General features: G+C 35.2%; 1 pseudogene; it reads right to left on the bottom strand.

The window, feature by feature from the left end:
• LOC140507736 (large ribosomal subunit protein eL8 pseudogene) overlaps positions 1–17,001 on the bottom strand; it is a 44,702-nt pseudogene extending 27,701 nt beyond the window's left edge.
• Between the last annotated feature and the right edge of the window lie 5,002 nt (positions 17,002–22,003).

Below are 22,003 nucleotides of genomic sequence, written 5' to 3'. Positions count from 1 at the left end.
GTTATGAAGAGAAACTACTGAACATCAATTTCTTGATTATCAGCTAGCCTAATTAATAAATCAATTACTAATTACCCAGAAACTCTCTCAGATTTTCATTTATCTTAGTACAAATAAGCTATATACAGGGGATATAGAACGTATCAATAGACATGAGACACTAGTATTAAGAGGGATCAAGAACGGCCTCTGGCAAAAAGAAAGTTTTTCAATGAGTCTGAAAAGAAACAAGAGCACCCAGGAAACAGAGATGAGGTGGCAAAATGTAAGACATGGGGGACAGTAGATGAAAATTCACAGTCTAGAGATGTAGTGTCTTGTGTGAGGAACTGAGAGACCAGACTCATTAGATCACTACATGAAGGGAAGCAAAGTGTAAGAAGACTGGAAAGGTAGAGGGGATCATATATATATAATCCTGTATGGCATTCAAAGCTCTTCATAGCATGTTCCCATATATAGCCTTGGAGATAAAAGAGCACCACTGAAGTTTATTAAATGAGAGGAAAAAGACATTAGGAATCTACACTTCAGGAAGATCATTTTGACAGCTGAGCAAAGGAAAGATTGGAGTGAGGAGAAACTTGATCAGTCAAAAGTATATTGCAATAATCCAGGCATGAGCTGAGGAGGGCTTGCACCAGGGTAGAAGCAATGTCAGAAAAGAGAAGGGGTGTATATAAGAGATATTATGGAGACAGAATTAAAAGGACTTGGCTACTAATTAGATAGGAAGGGTGAGGAAGAGTGAGGTGTTGAAGACATAACCTAGATTGTGAGCCTAAGCAATTGTGAAGATGATAATAATCTCAAGAGTAAACGGAAAGCTAAGAGGATGGAGAAAAATAATGTATTTAATTTTGGACAGTTTGCGATATCTATAGGACATACAGGTTGAAATGTCTAAAAGGCTGTTAGACCCATGAGATTGGAGAAATGTTATGTCTGAAAAAATAGATCTGAGAATCACCTGCATATCTATGACAATTGAATCCATGGAAACTCATTAAATTACTAAGAGAAATAGTGTGACAAAAGAACAGAGGATCCAAGACAAAGAGTAGGAGGACACTCCTGGATAAAGACGCAATAAAAGAGAATTCAGGAGGAAGTCAGACAGGTAGGAGGACAACCAAGAAAGGGCAATGTTATGGAAACCTAGAAATAAAAGAGTATAGAGAAAGAAAGTGATTGATAGTATCAAAGGCTCTAGAGATGTCAAACAAGATGAGGATTGAGAAAAGGCCATTCAGTTTGGCACTTAAGATATCATTGGTAACTTTGGAAAGAGCAATTTCAGTTGAACCTTGAAGTTGGAAACCAGATCACAGAGTGAAAAAGAGAATGAGAGTAGGGAAGGTGGAGGCATCAATTGTAAATAGCTTCTAAAAATGTTTAGCCAAGATAGAGAAGGGAGAAATAGGACGATAGTGCAGATGGATTGATCAAGTAAAGGTTTGTTTTATTATGTTTTGCTGAGAATGGGGGATAATTGAACGAGATGATCTCGAATGACCCTTCCAACTCTAACATTTTATACCATTTCACATTTAGTGAGAGAGATCAGACTACTAACTAAACCGCCTAACTCCCAATCCATTGTTTTCTGACACGGTATAGTGTAAAGCATATTAGACTAGGTCAAGCAGGTTTGAGATCAAATCCTATCCTCTCCAATTATTCTCTGTGTGACCTTCTATAAGTCATTTAATCTCTCTCAGTCCTAATTTCACTATATGTACAATTGTAATGTTAATGGTGGATAGGGGAAAAAGATCTTCTCTGCCCACTAATAGACCTCAGTACCTTTTGCTAATTTCTACTAAAGCACTGGCTCAAAAGGTCCTTCCCTCTGACTCTGAAAAGTGTATAAATACATTGAAGTGAGGTTTTACTTTGGGGCTTACTCACTGGAAGTGTTTGTTTGGCCAGAAGAGACTCTGGTAGCTGCAAAGGAGCCCCATGGCTTTGAAAACTCACATGTTGGTCCTTCTCTCTCTGGTAACTATGTATATATGTAATGGTGAGACATGGATTGGTCTGTTGATCTGTGATACATGCATTGCTTATGATAGGACAGTTGAAAGCCCTGACTGTTGGTCTTTATTTCTCTGCTTGTATTTTCTCTATTGGTATGTGTGTTTGATTAAAGTGATTGTTGACCCCTCAAAAGTTGTTTTCCTTTTAGAAAAACAGATCTAAGAACCTGTATAGGAGGCCCTCCTGTGTATTCCAGGGTCCTTGCTGTTACAGCAATGGGGATGATAATAACTTCTACTTTTCAGGACTATTGTGAAGTTCAAATGAGATAATATACGTAGCTTGCTTTGCAAATGTTAAGGTGCTATGTTCAGGTCAACTATTTTTATTCTCTACATTGAATTTAAAGCTGTTCTTATTTCTGTGAAGTTTATGAGATTTTATCAAAGGTCTCTCTATTCCTTTCAAAACTGCCTCTAGAATAAGAGAGAAAGATTAAAAAGACCTGCTTTGCTAGTGAATTTAAACACCCCAATTATGCTGACAATTACAATTTTAATCTATGTTCACCAAATGTCCAGGTTGGAATCTGACCAGATTTCTTTTTCTTCTGTGAAGTATTTGGCTTATAAATAGACAAGAGAAGAGAGAGAGAAATGTGTTTCATTGGTGAAAGAGGGGTCTGGGAATATACCTCCATGTCAGCAGGATACATTTAGAGTAAATGGAGCTCTGTCACCTGAATTTCTGTGGAAACATTATTTAAAAAAACTATTAAAGAACATTATCTCGAAATCTGAAGACCAATAATAAATCAATCTGAATTCTAGCATATCTCAAGCATAGACTCAGAATGATAATGCTGGAATCCATTTTGTCTAACTCCTACATTTCATGCTTAAGAAACTGAGGCACAGGGAGGTTGTCATTTCAGAGAGTAGATATTTTGTGCCTAGTAGGTAGGTACTCAATAAATATTGTGTGATGGATTTAATTTCAAGATTCTTTTAGAAAGAATTTGTCTGTCTTCCCATTTATCAGTAAAATAAGCTTTGCTTCCTTTTACCATCAGAACTATATTGTTTGTTTTACAGGTAAATAATCTTTATTTGTCTACTCTACTGTGCTTCCTCATGACTGGTTGATTTCATCCTCTGTATAGATGGTAAAGAAAATCCCAACTGAATAAGAGAAGTGGATGATAATTAATCTGTGGAATATTTCGTAAGAATTTTCTGTATCAACTGGAAAATGTGAAGGATTATGAATAATAGATCTTCTCATTGGGAATTTATCTCACTTGATCCCAAGCTGGATGACCTCCAACATATCACTCTGGTAGACCTAGGGATAGAATTATTTTGAATGAGTTCAAGGATTTAGAGAGCTATATATTTTTGCCATTGGAAGGCATGTTGTCTACAACCATTCCCAACAGCTTAATGTGTATGTGTATATTTACATACATATATACATATGTGTGTACACACACACACACATATATACGTATATATGTATATATGTGTATATATGTGTGTATATATATATGTATATATATAATGTAAAACATAAAATAGCTACAAAATGGTGGTTCTGGCAGTCCATTCTGATGTTATTACTTCCTTCTAGGTTGGATACCAGTCTTCTTTCACTCTGACATTTTCGAATCACAGAATTAAAATTCCATGACATGAGAACAAAGAAACCTTGCAGATTACCTTTGTCATCCTTCTCACTTGCAGATTAGGAAAATAAGGGTCAAAGAGGTTAAAATGATGACAGAGTCTTTGAGTTGAAAGAAACCTCAGAGGCCATCTAATGTTACCCTCATATGCACAAGAATCCCCTCAATAATATCATCAACAAGTGTTCATCCAGTTCCTGACTGAACATTTCCAATAAGGGAAGGTTTGCTTACCAAGGAAGCCCATTCTATTTTTGGACAGGTAGATTATTAGAATATTTTTCTTTATATCCAAGAAACATTTGTCTCTGTGACTTTTACCCTTTGTTATAGCTCTGTCTTCTAAGAACAGGTAAAATAAGTTTAATCCATTTTCCACAAAAAAAAGCTGCTCATAAATTTAAAGTGATCTATCATATTCCCCATAAGATTCCTTTTCTAATAGCTAATCATGTTCAATTCCTTTAAACAATTCTCTTATAGCATGATATCCTGGTCACCGCATTCTGAACTAGTCAACTTATGAATGTCTTCCATAAAATGTTGTGAGCAGAAGTGAGCACCACCTTAGACTTGGTGTGACCAGGGAAGAATACGGTGGGACTATCACCTCCACTGTTCCAGACAAAATGCCTTTCATAATATAACATTACCATTCTTATCTCCATTTCACATTTTCAAATGCCAGTTGCATTTAAGGATGAAAACAGAAAGACTAAACACAAAAACGTGGAAGCATTTACTGAAAGAAATATTTCAACAAATAGGATATTAGAACTATCACACCTGGAACCTAACCTCACAGTCCCCAGGGTGTTTAGAATAGAAGCAAAAACAACAAAGATGGAGAATGCAACTCAGCTGGATCAAGTATTTAAAAAGTTGATCTGTGCTGTAGGTGATATAACTAGAAGATATTGATGGATTGAACAAAGGTATCTGAAGAAGGAGAAAATGTTAAAGGCATAGAAAAAAATCACAAACTTAATACTAGAAAAAATCAACAACTACAGCCCTGTATACTTACTATTCCAACTATATAAATCATTTATTAGAGTCATTTGTACATGAATTGATGATTTCCTTAGTGATGACAACATAGTAGATACTTAATAAATGCTTGTTCCCTTCCAAAGATATAATAACAAAAATAGATCTATATGAGGACACAATGAGAGTTAACATCAATCAAGGCCTAAAACAGGGGAAATTAAAGTATTTGTTAATGTGATAGAAGAGATACAGTACAGAGTCCAAGTTGAAGATGGATTCTCTATAGATGGTCCCATTTTCAGACGACAAGGTTCTGACTACATTAAACCTCCAAATATTGCAGAACCTCCCAACAAAGAGCAGTAAACACACAAAGGTATTTGTCCTATCCATCTACATGGGAAAAACAAAGTTGATAAAGAATGCCTATTGCTCAGTTTCCCCATACGTTCAGATGATTACCTGTAGAGCTTGTCTGGTTGTTGCCCTTCATTCTCAAAGAGGACCAAAATGATATCACCTTAATAAAGTGAAGTTTCAATATGTACAAATTGGCTGATCAGGCCAATACAAGCTTGGAATTCTCTACCACAGACTGGGCATAGATAGTCCATGTGAACATTTGGAGTGTTTACTCCATATTTGTGTATTCTACATTTCCTTTGTTCTGTTTCAATTCTACTTTGCACCTTTTTTGATGTGGGCATTTCATGCTGAGCAGTACTGTGCCAGTGTTTCCCATGTCACACAATCAAATCCAAAGATCTTGAGAGTGACTTTGAGAGTGTCCTTGTATTGCTTCTTCTGACCACCATGTGATCACCTGCCCTATGTAGGTTCTTCATAAAATAGTCTTTTTGACGAGCATACATTTTGCATTCAAACAATGAGGCCAACTCATCAGAGTTGCACTCTCTGAAGCATAGTTTGAATGCTTGGCAGTTTAGTTTGAGCAAGGACCTCCATGTCTGGTACCTTATCCTGCCAGGTGATCCTCAGATTCAAACGGAAATGATTCAGTTTCCTATCATGGTGCTGGTAGACTGTCCATGTTTCATAGGCATACAACAATGAGGTTAGCACAATGGCTCTGTAGACCTTCAGTATGGTAGTCAGTCTAATACCTCTTCTCTTCCATTCTTTTCTTCAGAGCCTCCCAAACACTGAGTTAGTTCTGGCAATGTGCATGAAAATCTCATTGTCAATGTGAACATCCTTGGAAAGTACACTACCAAGGTAAGTGAACTTATTCACAGCATTCAGAACTTCTCCATTTGTTGTAACTGATGGTTCTACATATGGATGGTGTAGTGGTGGCTGATGGAACACCTGTGTTTTCTTGGTGTTAATTATTAGGCCAAAATTAGCACAGGCAGCAAAGAACTGCATCTCAACCTCAGAGGCTGCAGCGAGTGTATAATCATCTGCAAACAGAAAATCATGCACCAACACTCCCTCCCCCTTTTGAGGGCTCTTTCCACCTTTGGTGTCCACCTGTTCCACCCAATTCTCATCTGTGGCTCCAAAAAGTTGCAGTATGCGCAGCGGCCCTACCTCGGTAAACCATTTCAACAGATAGGTCAGACCAGGTTGAGGGTAAGCAAGGGGACTCAAACCCATTGGTGAATTAGTGGGTGAATTAGTGTCTACCCCAAACATGTGAAGACTACCTGTGGTAGAATGGGCAAATGAGAACAATTTGTTCCAATGGCCATGAAGGCAGCTGAAGCAGGCCATGTGGAACACTTAGAGCTTGGTTAGACACTGAAGATGCCAAGGGTATCCACTGCATCCTGAGCCATCGCCTGTCATCTTGACTCAGTCCTGCCACTGGACCATGATGACTCTGAAGGAGAGAGTGAGGCTGATGACTTCGTGCAACTCTGCCTCACTTAAATTCAATTTATGCACGAATTAAAGACATCACCCATTCCATTTTACTATTGTGCCTCAAAGTCCTTTGGTGACAGGCAAGTGATGAAGTAGCAGGAGTAGATACACTGGGAACTGTAGTCACAACCCTCCACACAGGAGGCCCAGGCCATAGGGTAGTTTCTTACTGGAAGCAGCAGTAGGACTTGGCAGCCCCCTGGGTGTCTGAGTAGCCTTTTAAGGAGCACGCTGCTCACCTCATGGTGTGAGGAAGGGGACTACAAAAGGTGCCCTAAAAATTGTTTGCTATCCAACCCTGGCCTGATTACTGCAGCAGGCAGGGAATCCCACCATGCAACTGAAACACACAAAAAAAAATGTACAAAAACATCGGTAACAATGATTCCACTCACTACTGGCACATGGAACGCATGCACACTTGTAGACAGCACAAAATCTAGTAGACCTGAAAGACGAACTGCTCTTGTTGCAAGAGAACTCAACAGGTATCACAACCAAATAGCAGCCCCGAGTTAAACAAGGCTAGCAAATGAAGGCTAGCTTACTGAAGTTGGAGCTGGATACATCTTTTTCTGGAGTGGGCACAGTGAAGCAGAGCACCGTGAAGCTGGCATAGGTTTTGCAATCAAAACTAATCTAGTCAATAAGCTGGTATGTCTGCCAAAAGGAGTGAATGACAAGCTCATGACAATGCAATTGCCACTTGCAGGAAAATGCAATGCCAACATCATCAGTGGCTATGCGCCCACCATGATGAAACCTGACGAGGTCAAAGAAAGCTTGTCTAAGTATATAATGTGTGTAAATGTGTATATTTGTCATGCATGTTTATATGCAGTATACCTACATATATACATACATGCTTACACATATAATATGTGTATTATATATGCATAAATATTTATACATAGCATATATACTTACATTCAGCATATATGCTTGCATACTATATATGTATATAGATATTATCTATATTTTACAAATACTTATATATACACAAATATACTTATGCATATACATATGCTAAGTATATGTATATATGTGTGTGTGTATATATGTATGTGTATATATGTGTGGGTGTATGGGTATGGGTTTGTGTGTGTATATCAACAAAGATGATGGACAACTATCTGGGTGCAGAATGGAACAAGAAAAGGAAAGTGATTTAGATTGCTTTCAGGAAGTTGCTAAGCTCTTTCACTGAAATTAAATTTCTCATGAAAGCAAAGGCCCATCTTTCCCACACTAATGTGTTATAGATATTGTTTTATGGAAGTAAGACAGGAAAGATCATTGTCTCTGAAGAACTAAAGATGATCCTCACAAGGAAGGCAAGCATGAAGAATTGCATGGTAGGTGTAAGCAGGTCATGCCATGTAACCACCAAGGAACTCTAAAGAAAACATGAGTCCAGAAAGTCATCAAGAGGTTTTATGGCAGGAAGAGAAGAAAAGATTGTCATACAGCATGATTGAAGGACCTTGGACAACCAGGATGCTCTACTGGGCCCACTGAAATGTGAGGTAAAAGAAAGGAAATCTGCCAATGTACTGGTTAGCCCCCTTGTGGTGGATTTTTAGGAGAACATGGCTAAGAATGACACAAGATGGGCAGGCATGGATGGTTTACAATCTATGTCACTAAAAGGAACTACTAAATTAATTATATCCCAGATAACTTGAGAATCTGAGAATAGAAAAACTGTCCAAAGACTGGTCAAAGGAACTCACTGAGGAGAAAGAGGTAACAATAGCAATAATAATAACCACAATATATGTTTCCACAATGTTTTAATGTTTTTCAAGCATGTTGCAAACATTAACTTATTTGTAGTGTGTCATGTGAACAATAATCCTTGTGATTCATTTGTGCATTCTTTCAACTTCCAACGTGCAGAGGAACAGTATAATGCAATGGAATTAATGTCAAATTCAGAGGTCCAGAAGCAAATCCCAGTTTTCCCATTAATTAACTGGGAGACCTTGGGTAAATCACTTAACCTTCCTTAATCTCAGTTTCCTCTTCAAAAGACATGACCAACTCTAAGGTTCCTTTCAGACCCTAATCTTTGATCCTTCAGCAAATATTTATTGAACATCTATAATATATGATGCCTGTCAGAAGAATTTATGTTGGTACAAGATCTTGCAAAACGGTACATACATCTTTCATTTCCCTTGCTAATCTTTCACGTTCCTCTAATTATGAAAACAAAAGCTTTTCTAACATAACATCTGATATACGGAGACCCCCAGAATAAAAGATGAATACTGTTTCTATGATAAAGCTGGAAGGCATACCAGAGTATAATAATTTTGTCTCTATATGCAGACCCTTGCTGTTTCCCCTTTACATACTTAAACTTAGCCTTTTTCTCATATGTGTGTGTGTGTGTGTAATATATATATATATATATATATATATATATATATATATATATATATATATATATATATATATATATATATCATAAGTCAATTTGACACTAATGGAAATGTACACATATTTAGTCTTAATGATCCTTTTTTAGGCTAATTGGAGGTTATATGCCATAAAAAATGTAAGAATATGCAAAATGTTACCAGAATGATCTTTTATTTTCAGTAAAACATACTGGCATGCCATAGGTCAAGTCTCCAGAAAAATGTCAAGCAGAGGACTGTCCCTATTATCTGCATAACTCAGAACAAAAGTATATGACTCCTAAATTACCCAATCCAAATCCAACTCCAAATGAATTAGCAGTTTAATCACACCCAATCATGGATTTTCAAGCTTCCAGATTCCTCCTTCCTCCTATTATTTTACTCTTGGACAGTCCTTATTTTATTATAATCAACAAACATTTAGTGACTTCCTACTATATACCGAACATTGTACTAGGTGTGAAAAATAGACTATGCTATATAACTCTTGCCCTAAAGGCTATACCAATTAATAAATTTATTTACAACTTTGCTAATAGTTCCTCATTTATTATCCTTTGTTCCTCAGCTGTTTTGTCAATTATGTAATAAAAAAATAAAGAATCACAGGACCTCAGAACTGGAAGAGACAACAGCGGACATCTTGTCCAATGTGTAACTGACAAAGAATTGAATCTATAACATCAATGACAAGTAGTTATCCAGCCTTTATTTGAATATATCCAAAAAGAAAAGTCTTTCATAAATGTGCCCCTTCTTACCTTTTCAATCTTTTCATTACACCTTACTCTTCTCCATGTATTCAAGTGATCCTGGTCTCCTTGTTATTTCTCACCTAAAATACTCTATCTTCTGGTCTAGAGTGCCCTCACCAGCTGTCCCTCAGTCCTGGAAAACTCTCTCCTAATTTCTACCTCCTTGCTTCCATCAGTTCCTTCAAGTCTCAGCTAAAATCTCATCTTCTGCAAGAAGTCTTTCATGGTCCTCTTTAATGTTAGTTATTTGTACCTGAAATTATCTCCAGAATTTCTAAAAAATATCTTGTTTGTGCCTAGTTATTTGCATATTGTCTTCCCCCACAAGACTATAAGCTCCTTGAGGATAGGAACCATTTTAGCCTTAAACAAAATAGGTACTTAATATAAGCTTGATGACTTAATTTGAGGGGAACCTAAGCAGTCTATTTCACTCTTGGACAATTCAAATTTTGGAGGGAAATGTGAAGGGAGAATTAAATAAAAAAGAAGAAACTATGAAAAAGGTAAAATAAGGAAAAGAGAAAAAGTACAACGGAGAAGAAACAAGTTGTTTCATTTATACGGTAACAAGTGTCAGGCAAGTGTCTTATACAAACTTTTCATTTATAAAAAAGGAAGGAAGTGGTACAGAGAGGGAAAAGTACAAGACGACAGGATGGAATACGATTCATAACTAACAATCATAATTCTGAGTGTTAATGAGATAACCTCATCTATTAAACAATGGAATAGAAAACAGAATCTGAGCAAAGTTGTTTATAAGAAATATAGTTCAGCTGAAATTAAAAAAATGATTTCAGATAAGGATATAATAAATATGGTAGAGATAAAGAGATAAGCAGAGAAATTACATTCTTCTCAGAGTAATCAATATCAATATTTAATACAGATGCACCTAATAACACAACATCTAAATACTAAAAGAAAAAATTCATTGAAATGGAAGGACAACCAAATAGTAAAATTATAAGAATGTCAGACCTTAATGTACCACTTTCAGACATAGACAAATCTAACTAAAAGAAAAAGAACAAAGAAATCAAAGACCTGAAGAGAACTTTAAGAGAACGGTGATGGCACAGTAGATTAAACACTGAGCCTGTAGTCTGGCTGAACTGAGTTCAAATGTGCCCTCAGATACTTACTAGGTATGGGACTTTAGTTAAATTAATTAACCCTTCCTTTCCTCAGTCTGTTCAATTATAAAACTGGGAAAATAATAGCATGTATATCATAAGGTTGTTGTAAGGAACAAATGAGATAGTATTTGTAAAGCAGTTATCACAGTGGTTGCTGCTGAGAAATATTCAAAATTATAATCTATCTTTAGTGATATCTCTAATGAATGGGAGTAGAAAGAATTTACATAATTCTCAGCTGTACATGACACCACTTTTCAAAAATGATCATGTATTGAGGTAAAAAGGCCTCTCCAAATATATATAAAAAGAAAAATATAAAACACTTACTAATCAGTGCAATAAAATTATATTCAATAAACGGCCCTTAATATAACAAAAAAATTAGTCTAAATAACAAAATTTTAAAGAATTGGTAGGTCAAAGAACAACTCATGAAACTAATAGAAAATTTTTACCTCCAAAAAATGACAATAATTAGTCAACATACAAAAACTTATAGAATTCAGCTGAAGTAGCTCTGAGGGAAAAATTTCTATCTCTAAGCAGATTAATCAACAAAAGAGAGAAAAAATAAACCAAGGATTGAATTTGCAAACGAAATATCTGGAGTAAAAGCAAGTCTACAATGCTCAACTAAATAACAAAATAGGTATTATGAACATTAAAGAGGAGGATAAAATTTAAAAGGATGAAAACATTGATTTCATTAATAAAACTATGACATAGTTTTTCAAAACCCTAATAAAAATAGATAAGCATTTGGCAAACCCTATTTTTAAAAGAGGGAAAAATAAACAAATGGAATTGAAAAATGAACAACAAAGGATTTGCAATTGAAATTAAAATTAAAAATTTTGTGAACTATTTTGCCCACTTAAAGCTTAAAAAGCTGATAATTTAGAGGAAGTATATGAATAGCTACAAAAATATATTATAACCACGTTAACACATTCACTGAAATCAGAAAATTGCAAAAGAAAGCAACTTTTGGGTTCCACCTCATATTTATCAGAATGGCAAGGATGACAAAAGAAGAAAATGACAAATGTTGGAGGGTCTGTGGGAAAATATGTACTTTAGTCTCCTACTGGAGGAGTTGTGCAAAAGTTCAAACTTTTCTGAAAAAAAACAATTTTGGATTTTGTCCAAAAAGTTATTAAAATGTGCATGTCCTTTGATCTGACTATGCCACTATTAAGCTTAAATAAATCAAATCACTTTCTTTTCTAGATTTAAAAGAAAATGAAAAGGATCTACATGCATAAACATTTATAAAGTCTCTTCACAAGGCAGGTAAAAATAGAAAATTAAGGAATTGGAAAATACCTAACAGATGTTAAACTAGATCATTTCTAAGTTCTATCCCAGCTTTAAATCTGTTAGGACACATGAGAACACCAGGTCTCTGACTTCCTCTGTGATATTACAGAAAGCACTTAACCTCTTGCCATTTCAGTTTCCTCCTCTTTAATAGTGTGAAATATAGTGCTCTGGTTGTACTGCCTACAATCAGGGGTGGGGGACATGCAGCCTTGAGGCTACATGTGACCCTCTAAGTACTTAAGTGAGGTCCTTTCTTCACTTGGGGATCTAGATGGCCAAATGTGGCCTTAAGGCCACAGGTTCCCCACCCTGTGACATTATTGTTGTGAGAAAAGCTTAAAGCAGTTTATAAATTCTCACTATTATTATTAATGGAATAAAGAAAAATCTCTTCTATATGGGATGAAGGGAAACAGAGTAGGAGGTTAGGGAAGAAAAGCCAGAGCCCATTTCCCCTACCACAATCTTCATATCTTATTGTCTTTAAATCAAAGCTCTAGTGGTTTTGTGGGAAAAGAAAATGTATTTGAAGTTAGTCCATAGCAAATGTCTGAAAGTGAAAAAAGAGAGTTTGGGATGTTTCCATAAACAGATATTGAAAAATTAAGTTGCTTCTGTATACATATTCCTAGCTTTGTGTAAATATATAGCGGGTCCACAATTTCCTTGCGTTTTGCTAAGAATATAAACAAGGTTTTAAGAAACAGTAATCATCTGATTACAAAAATTAATTTTGATGCTAAAAATAAGACACCGGCTCTCCTCTCATCACAGCCCCAATGGAAGGCCTCCCAATTCCACAAGACCTACCACACTTACTTAGCAGATGTAGCAGTGACTGCCAAAGGATGAGACAGAGATTCCAGCAACTTATTTTGGGTGCCTTTGTAGTTGAGTGACAGAGTAGTCAATTTGGATGCTGCCCAAAACCAGAAGAAATAGCAACAGCATTTATTTGGAATACTGTTTCAGGCACAAGTGCGCCACGCATGAGAAATAAAACCATTTATCTGGTGAAGGACAGAATGTACACATTATTCTGAACAGACTGGATGGTAACATGAAAATATAGCTTAGAAATGTGTGAATATATGTACCTGAGTGAGAATAATCTTAAACATAAATATTCAGTGATGGAAATGGACCTTGTAAACAGTTACACAAAAGGAAACAGGTTAAATACTGAGGAATGAATGTGTAAGAATCATTAAGAGAGAACAGCTTCAGCTAAAAGTTAATTAGGAGGAGTACATCAAAGTTAGTGTCACTTAGGAGGGGAGGCATCTTAGCAGTCATCATTCCTCTTTGAGGTTGTGCTGGATAAGTTTTAACCCCACCTTTCCCTTACCTAGGCTACATATTTAGTATTGGAACCTGAAGACTCCCAGAATCCTCTAGATGTCCAGGACAAGTACCAAAAAAGCAGACTGTTACCTTTATCCACTGTTACCTTTGACTTGGAGGATACTCCAGGATCATTTTCACTCTGATTTCACTCCTCAAGACCATTCAAAGGCCCCTGAAGAAACACCAAATTACAAGCAGGTGGGATACCATTTCTCAAATCTGTAATGCAACTGTTGGACAAAAGAGAGAACATGGCAGCTAGAGCTTCAGAAATTCTTCATTCAATTAACTAAATTGTTGGCGACAGCAAACAAGATAGTTTAGTGGGAGTAAAGGTGACAGTGATAAAGTATGTAGATAGATCACAGATGCAGGTACACCATGAAAGTTCGCAGCTCATCCTCCAGAGTGACCTATTTCTAATACCTAAGGCATTTGGGGAAAGATACCAGGTCCAGGAAAGGAACAACAGTAGATTGGTAACCTAATGACAGATCCCCCAAGATGGTACAAAATGATGAAACAGTATCACACTGTACAACACAGGGATAAGAAACACTGTCTCTATGGAGAAAGTAAGCAGCACCCTTTCCCCCTCAACAGAAAGTACCCCATCCCCAGTGGTGCCCTGGGGCAAAATTCCAATTATATTTATAATAGCATCTCATCACCAGACCATTAGAAACCACACTTGGGAAATGAAGAGTGGTACAAAATGCTCACACTGTATTGTAATTAGTTAAACCTACTGAAACTAACAAAATAAAAATGGAACAGAACACAGACACACATACATATACATCTTCAGTTCTATTTCCTTATTTCAATCAACCATTCTCTTAGTCATCTATATCTTCTTTCCATATCCAAATTTCATTCATTTTTGTTTTTATTGATGTGTTTTGTTTTTACATTTCAATGATTCAAACATTATACACACTCATTATACTCACTCTCTTATAACAAAGTTAAGCAAGGAAATAAAAGTGACCTCATTTGAAAGTGCATCCCATATCTGTAGCATCCCCAGGTTTTTTGTGAATAACTTCAACTTGCTTTCCTAAATGGTTGTGCCCATTCACAGGTCAACCAACAGTTCATCAATGAGCCTGTTTTCCCATAGTCCTTCCAAAATTTATCATTTTCCTTTTTTGTCATCTTTGCCAATTGAGGGGGCAGGGTAAAATGTAATCTCAAAAGTGTAAATTTGCATTCCTCCAATTAGAAGTGATTTGTAGCATTTTTTCCACAGCTATAGATAGCCTCGGTTTCTTCCCTTGGGAATGGTCTGTTCATATGCTTAGAACATTTATCATTTAAAATATGGCTTTTATTCTTATAAATTTAAATCAGTTCCCTATATATTGTGGAATGAGCTCTTTATCAGTGAAATTTGATATCAATTTCTTTGTCAGTTGTTTCCCTTTTAATCTTATCTTTTATTCAATTTGCTTGTGCAAAAACTTTTATTATACCTTCACCAAAAATAAATATTTTATCTTTTGCGATTCTCTCTCTCTTGTTTTATTGAACTTTTCTCCCATCCTTAGATAATTTTTCCCTCGTGGACTTTTTATACAGATAATATACCTACTGGGAATTTAGTTTTGAATAATGTATAGAATAACCGCATCTAATTTCTTCCATACTATTGTCCATTTTCCCAGTTGTTTTTGGCAAATAGTGTTTCCTTGTGTGAGGAGCTGGGGTACTGGTGCTTATCAAATACCAGGGTAGTACCTACATTTGTTTTTGTGTACTGTATAGTTAATTTATTCTGCTGGATAATGGTTCTATTTTTTTATCACTACCAAACTATTTTGAGAATTTCTATTTCATATTATAGCTTGAGATCTGTCAGTGCCAGTCCTGTTGTATTCCTGTTTTTTTTCTCTCATTTTCTCTCTACATGTTCTTGACTTTTTAATGCCTTTAGTTAAATTTCATTATTTTTTCAAATTCTACAAATTCCTTAGTAGTTTTGTTGGTATGCCACTGAATAAGAAAATTCATTTAGGTAATATCATTTTATTATGTTGACTGATCATTCTAATGAGAAATTAACAGTTTTAATTATTTAGTTCTTTATTTCCAAAGACAGTTTTATTTAATATAGTTATAGTTGCATTTTGTAGTTCTTATGTATATGTTGTGTTTGTTCTTTGTTCCTGAAGAGGACCATGACATCAAAATGATGACATGACTTGCAGTTGACTTTGATCTGAGTGAGGAAGGGCTGTGTAAGGTCAACAAGCTCACTTTCTTCTCCTCAGCCATCTGGGTTCAGTGACCTGATATGCATCAGGAAGACTGGAGATGGTCCATGATGCAATGTGAGACCCTGGTCCTTTCAGGCTAAGGTCATACCACATTCTCACTTTGAGTGAAATACACCCATTCAATGAACAGACTTCTTTAAGTTACTCAAGGGATGGCCCTTTTAATCAGAAAAAAAAAATCGAACTGGGAGGGGAAGACCCTCAGGGATCCTGGGAAAAAGAATATTTTGTTATTATGTTCACTCTGTGCTAGATGGGTGGGGACTTGTCCAGTTCATGAGCTCCAGAGTGAATTGGGTTTAAGGCTTGACCTTTGAACAAGAAATGTAGCCAGTAAACCCAAAGGAAAAAAAGGCAGTTTTTGGTCATGGAGTTTACCTTCCCCTGGGCAGAACACCAGTGGAGAGGGAGAAGGAGAGCGAGAGGAAAGGAGAAGAACTGCTACTCACTCAGAGGTTGTGTTTGTCCTTCATTCTCAAAAAGGACCATGACATCAAGATGATGACATGGTTTGGAGTTGATTTTCATTTGGATGAGGGAGGGCCAATCTCACTTTCATCTCCTAAGTCATCTGGGTCCAGTGGTCTGATATTCATCAGGATGCCTGGAGATTTAGTAGTTCTTATGTATATATTGAATGTTAGATTCCCAAACATTTTGTATACTTTGTAGAAATTTTCAGTGGAATTCCTCTTTTTATCTTTTCCTGCTGGATTTTATTGGTATTATATAGAAATAGTGATGATTTGTTTTATATCCTGGAAGTTTGGTGAGGTTATTGCTTCAATTGAATTTTTAGTGAATTTTGAGTTCAAGCATATCATCACATCATCTATAAAAAGAGATAATCTTGCCTTTGGTCTCTTCCACCTGGTAGAATGCCTGTTAGTGCAGGCTATTGTATAAAGATGGTTAAATCTAAGAACCCTTCTACTCACAACCAATTATGAAAATGGCACAGAAATGGCATCAAGAAACCTAGGTCACACAGATATGAGTCTCTGAAAGGGGTTGGCACCAAGTTTCTGAGAAATATGTGCTTTTGCCAAGAAACCTAATAGGAAGGGGCTGAAGAAGATACAGGCCAACAACACCCATGCCATCAAGGCCCTGAGCACCAAGGCCTCCAAGGCTATGCTCCTCAGCCCCAAGTTCCCCAAGACCAGTGTCTGGCATGCTAGCCATAAAATGGCCACCAAGTGTTCAGGTCCTAGGGATGGCACCAAACATCAAGGGCCCAAAATCACAAAGCATGACTCAAGGTTTGCCAGAACCATTAACCCCAAGGCTGCCAAGCCCACTGACCCCCAAGTTCACCAAGTCTGCCACCAAGATCAGTAAATCTGATAAAGTATCTACTGATTTACTAATCAGTAAATCTGATCTCAACACTACCAAATCTAACCCCAAGGCCACCAAGTCTTGACACCAAGGTCACCAAATCCTAAGCCCAATAATTCCAAGGATGCATCCAAACCCAAAGATGCTGGGGCTAAAGCTGCTAGTCCCAAGCCTTCAAAATATATGCTTCAGGAGGGAAGGGTTTGTTTAAACTTTAAACTACTGTTTGTTTGTTTTTCCCCAGCCAGGGTATGATCATTCACTATTTTGTACAATAAAGCAAATGGTGAGTCATAAGAAAAAAAAGTGATAATTATTACTTCTATACTTAGCCCAATTTATTTTGCTTATCTTATTGTTATAGTTAATATTTATATTAGGTGAAATAAAATTGGTAAAAATAGACATTTTTGTTTTGCGCCTGATTTTATTGGAAAGAATTCTATTTTACCTCCATTACATATAAAGGTAGCTCTTAATTTTACATATACACCACTTACCTTTTTTAGAAAGAGATGCATTATATTTTCTAGTGTGTGTTTTTCTAATAGAACTGGATATTGCATTTTGTTAAAAGCTTTTTCTGCATTTGTTTATATAATAATGTAATTTATTTTGATTTTGCTTTTAATATGACAGTTTTTAATTTGACTAGTATTGAACCAACTCTAAATTTCTGGAAAAATTCAACATGGTCGTAGTGTACAACCTTCATGATAAGTTGTTTTGGCCTCTGGTAATATTTTATTTAAAATTATTGCATCAAATCTCATTCATTCTATAGGTCTATAGTTTTGTTTTTCTATTCTGACTTTTTCTCAACACACATACATATGTGTTTGTATATATATATGTATATATATATATATATATATATATATATATATATATATATATATACATAGAGAGAGAGAGAGATATCATAATTGTGTAATAGAAGAAATTTGGTAGGATGTCTTTTATTGCTAATTTTGCAGTTTAGATACTATTGCAAGTATTCATGCTTTGCTTGTTTGACATAATGCACTTGATAATACATCTGGTTATGATAATGTTTTCTTTTTAAGTTCAACTTCTTACTGTGCATTGGCTTGTTAATATTTATATATTTGGTTTTAATCTGGTATTTTATATTTTGTAAATATTCATTTATTTCATTTAAGTTGCCTGTTTTATTGGCATACAGTTAGACAAAAATATTTCAAATAATATCCTTTATTTCTTTTATTTTTGTTTTAAATTCTCTTTTATTTTCATTAGTGGCAATTTGGCTTTCTTCTTGTTGTTTTGTAATCAAATTACCTAATGCTATGTATATTTTATTTTTAAAAAACAGTTCATAGTTTTATTTATTAACAATAGAATTTATGTTGTTATTTCCAATTTTGTTTTATGCCTTGGGATTTTTTGTGTTTAATTGAGATTTTTAATTTGTTGGTTTCCCAGCATTTGCAGTTGTCTAGCCAATTCATTTATCTATTATTTCTCTCTTTTGTTAATTAAAATATCTATCTTCCTGCTGATGTGTTTTAACCTACCGATTCTTCAGGATTAGGATATGTAGTCTCCACTTGAAGTTAATATTTTTTTCAGTGGCCTGTTGTACAATTTATTATATTGTAATCAGTAAAGTAATAGTAGTTCTGTGTTCTTTGCATTTTTGTGAAATTTTATGGTAATTTTTGTAAAAAACTGTCATATATAACTGAGAAATACATATAACTCTTTTTACACTCAATAATCATCAATTTAATTTTCCTAAAATTCTGTTAAGCTCTCAAATTATTTTATTTTTGGTTAGATTTATCCAGAATATGGTAAATTAAGATATCTTACTATTTTAGCTTTATTATTTCTCCTTTTTTTTCTTATGTTATGCTAGCTATATGAAAAAACAGGTACCATGGAATGAGGTATTGTGTTCAAAAGATAAAGAACTATACAACAGAAGAACTACGCTGAAAAGTGCACTATAATTCTATGAAAGAAAAAAATGAACCTTTAATAAAAGAGACAGTTTTCAAATATTTCTAAGGAAGAAAACATACTTTTATTTATATTCAAACTATCATTCCATCATATTTAACTCACATCCAGGCCTCTGTGTAAGCATATTCCTGGGAACTTCCCAAATAATGAGAAAGTTCTTATTAGGTATGAGTATCATCTTCTTATGTAGGAATGTAAACAGTTTAACCTTATTGAATCCCTTATGACTTCTCTTCACTATTTACCTTTTCAGGCTTCTCTTCAGTCTTGTATTTGAAAGGCAAGTTTCCATTCAGCTCTGGTCTTTTCATCAGGAATACTTAAAAGTCCTCTATTTCATTAAATATCCATTGTTCTCCTAAAGTGCCATAATCATTTTGCTGAGTAGGTGTCTTGGCTATGTTGCCCTCTTAAATATCAAATTCCAAACCCTGTGATCCCTTAATGTAGAACCTGTTAACTCTTGTGTTACCTTGAAAGTGGCTCCACAATGTTTGAATTGTTTCTGTCTGCTTGTAACATTTTCTCCTTGAACTGGGAGATGTGGAACTTAGCTATTTTCCTATTTCCCATTCCTACATTCTCATTTTCAGATCTCTTTCAGGAGGTGATTGGTGAATTACTTCAATTTTTATTTTACCATCTGGTTCTAGGATAACTGATCATTTTTTCCTACTAATTTTGTTAAATATGTTGTCTAGGCTCTTTTTCTGATCATGGCTTTCAGGTGTCATAGTTCCTAGTTATCTCTCCTTGATCTGTTTTCCATATGTGTCATTTTTTCCATTGAGATACTTCACTTTTTCTTATATCTTTTCATTACTTTGATTTTGTTTTATTGTTTATTGAAATCTGTCATTAGCTTCCACTTTTCCAAGTGTAATTTTTTTGAGGAGTTATTGTCTTTGGTGAGCTTTAACATTTCTTTTTCCATTTAGCCTATTCTGCTTTTTTTTATCAAATTTATTTATTTTCAATGTTCAAAAATCACTTCCATAAGTTTTATATTTTCTCCCTCTCCCTCCCACCTCCCTCCCCAAGATGGCATGCAATCTTATATGGGATCCACACATACACTCTTCTTAATACATTTTCACATTAGTCATGCTGCATAGAAGAATTAAAACAAATGGAGAAAGCACGAGTAAAACTAAAAAAAAAAAAAAAACATAACAAAAGAGAAAAGAGTTTTCTTCATTCTGCATTCGGACTCCATAGTTCTTTCTCTGGATGTGGATGGCATTTGCACCACGAGCCCTTTGAAAATATTTTAGGTCCTTGCCTTTGAGGACTAAGACTATCAAAAATAGTCCTCATACAACATGGCTGTTACTATGTATAATGTTCTCTTAGTTCTGCTCATTTCACTCAGCATTAGTTCATATAAATCTATCCGTAGTCTGCCTGTTCATCATTTCTTATAGCACAAAAGTATTCTGTTATATTCATACACCACAACTTGCTCAGTTAATCCCCAATAGTTGGGCATTCCCTCGATTTCTGATTCTTGGTCACCACAAAAAGAGCTGCTATAAATATTTTTGTACATGTGAGACCTTTCCCATTTTTATGATCTCTTTGGGATACAGTCCAAGAAGCAAAATTGCTGGGTCAAAGGATATGCACATTTTTGTAGCCCTTTGGGCATAGTTACAACTTGCTTTCCAGAATTGTTAGATCAGCTCATAGCTCTATCAACAATGTATTAGTGTTCCAACTCTCCCACATCTTCTCCAACATTTATCATTTTCTTAACATTTGCCATGTTAGCCAATCTGATAAGTGTGATGTGGTATGTCAGAGTTGTTTGGATTTGCATCCCTCTCTAATCAATAGTGATTGAGAGCATTTTTTCATATGACTATACGTAGCTTTAATTTCTTCCTCTGAAAACTGTCTTTTCATATCCTTTGACCATTTATCAATTGGAGAGTGACTTGTATTCTTGGAAATTTGACTCAGTTCTCTGTATATTGTAGAAATGAGGCCTTTATCACAGACACTTGTTGCCAAAATTCTTTCTCAGTTTTCTGCATCCCTCCTAATCTTGGTGGCTTTGGCTTGTGCAAAAGCTTTTCAATTTAATATAATCAAAATTATCCTTTTTTGAATGTCATAATGTTCTCTATCCTTTGTTTGTTCTTAAATTCCTCCATTCTCCATAATTCTGAAAATACACTATTCCTTGATCCCCTAACTTATTTATAGTATCAGCCTTTACATGTAGATCATGTACCCATTTGGACTTTATTCTAGCATATGGTACCAGTGCTATGCCCAGCTTCTTCTGTTTCCCAGCAGTTTTTGTCAAAAAGTGAAATCTTATCTCAGAAACTGGGTTCCTTGGGTTTATTAAAGAGTAGACTGCTATAGTCATTGACTACTGTGTCATATGCACCCAAACTATTCCACTGATCTATTCCTCTATTTCTTAGCCAATACCAAGTGGTTTTGATGATTTCAATTTGATGATACAATTTAAGATCTGGTATGGTTAGGTCACCTTCCCAAGCATTTCTTTTCATTAATTTCCTTGTTGTTCTGGAACTTTTGTTTATCCCGATGAATTTTGATACTTTCTCTAAATCTACAAAATAGTTCTTTGGTAGTTTGATTGTTACGGCACCAAATAAGTAAATTACTTTAGGTAGAATTGTCATTTCTATTATATCAGTTCAGCCTACCCATGAGCACCTGATGCCTTTTCAATTATTTAGATATGACTTTATTTGTATGAAAACTGTTCTGTAATTGTGTTTATGTAATTCCTGGGTTTGTTTTTGCAGGTAGACTCCCATATATTTTATAATTTCTACAGTAACTTTAAAAGGAATTTTTTTTTACTTGA

The sequence above is a fragment of the Notamacropus eugenii genome, chromosome 5 (assembly GCF_028372415.1).
Source record: "Notamacropus eugenii isolate mMacEug1 chromosome 5, mMacEug1.pri_v2, whole genome shotgun sequence".
Taxonomy (NCBI): Eukaryota; Metazoa; Chordata; class Mammalia; order Diprotodontia; family Macropodidae; genus Notamacropus; species Notamacropus eugenii.
This window is presented reverse-complemented; position numbering and strand designations above follow the sequence as displayed.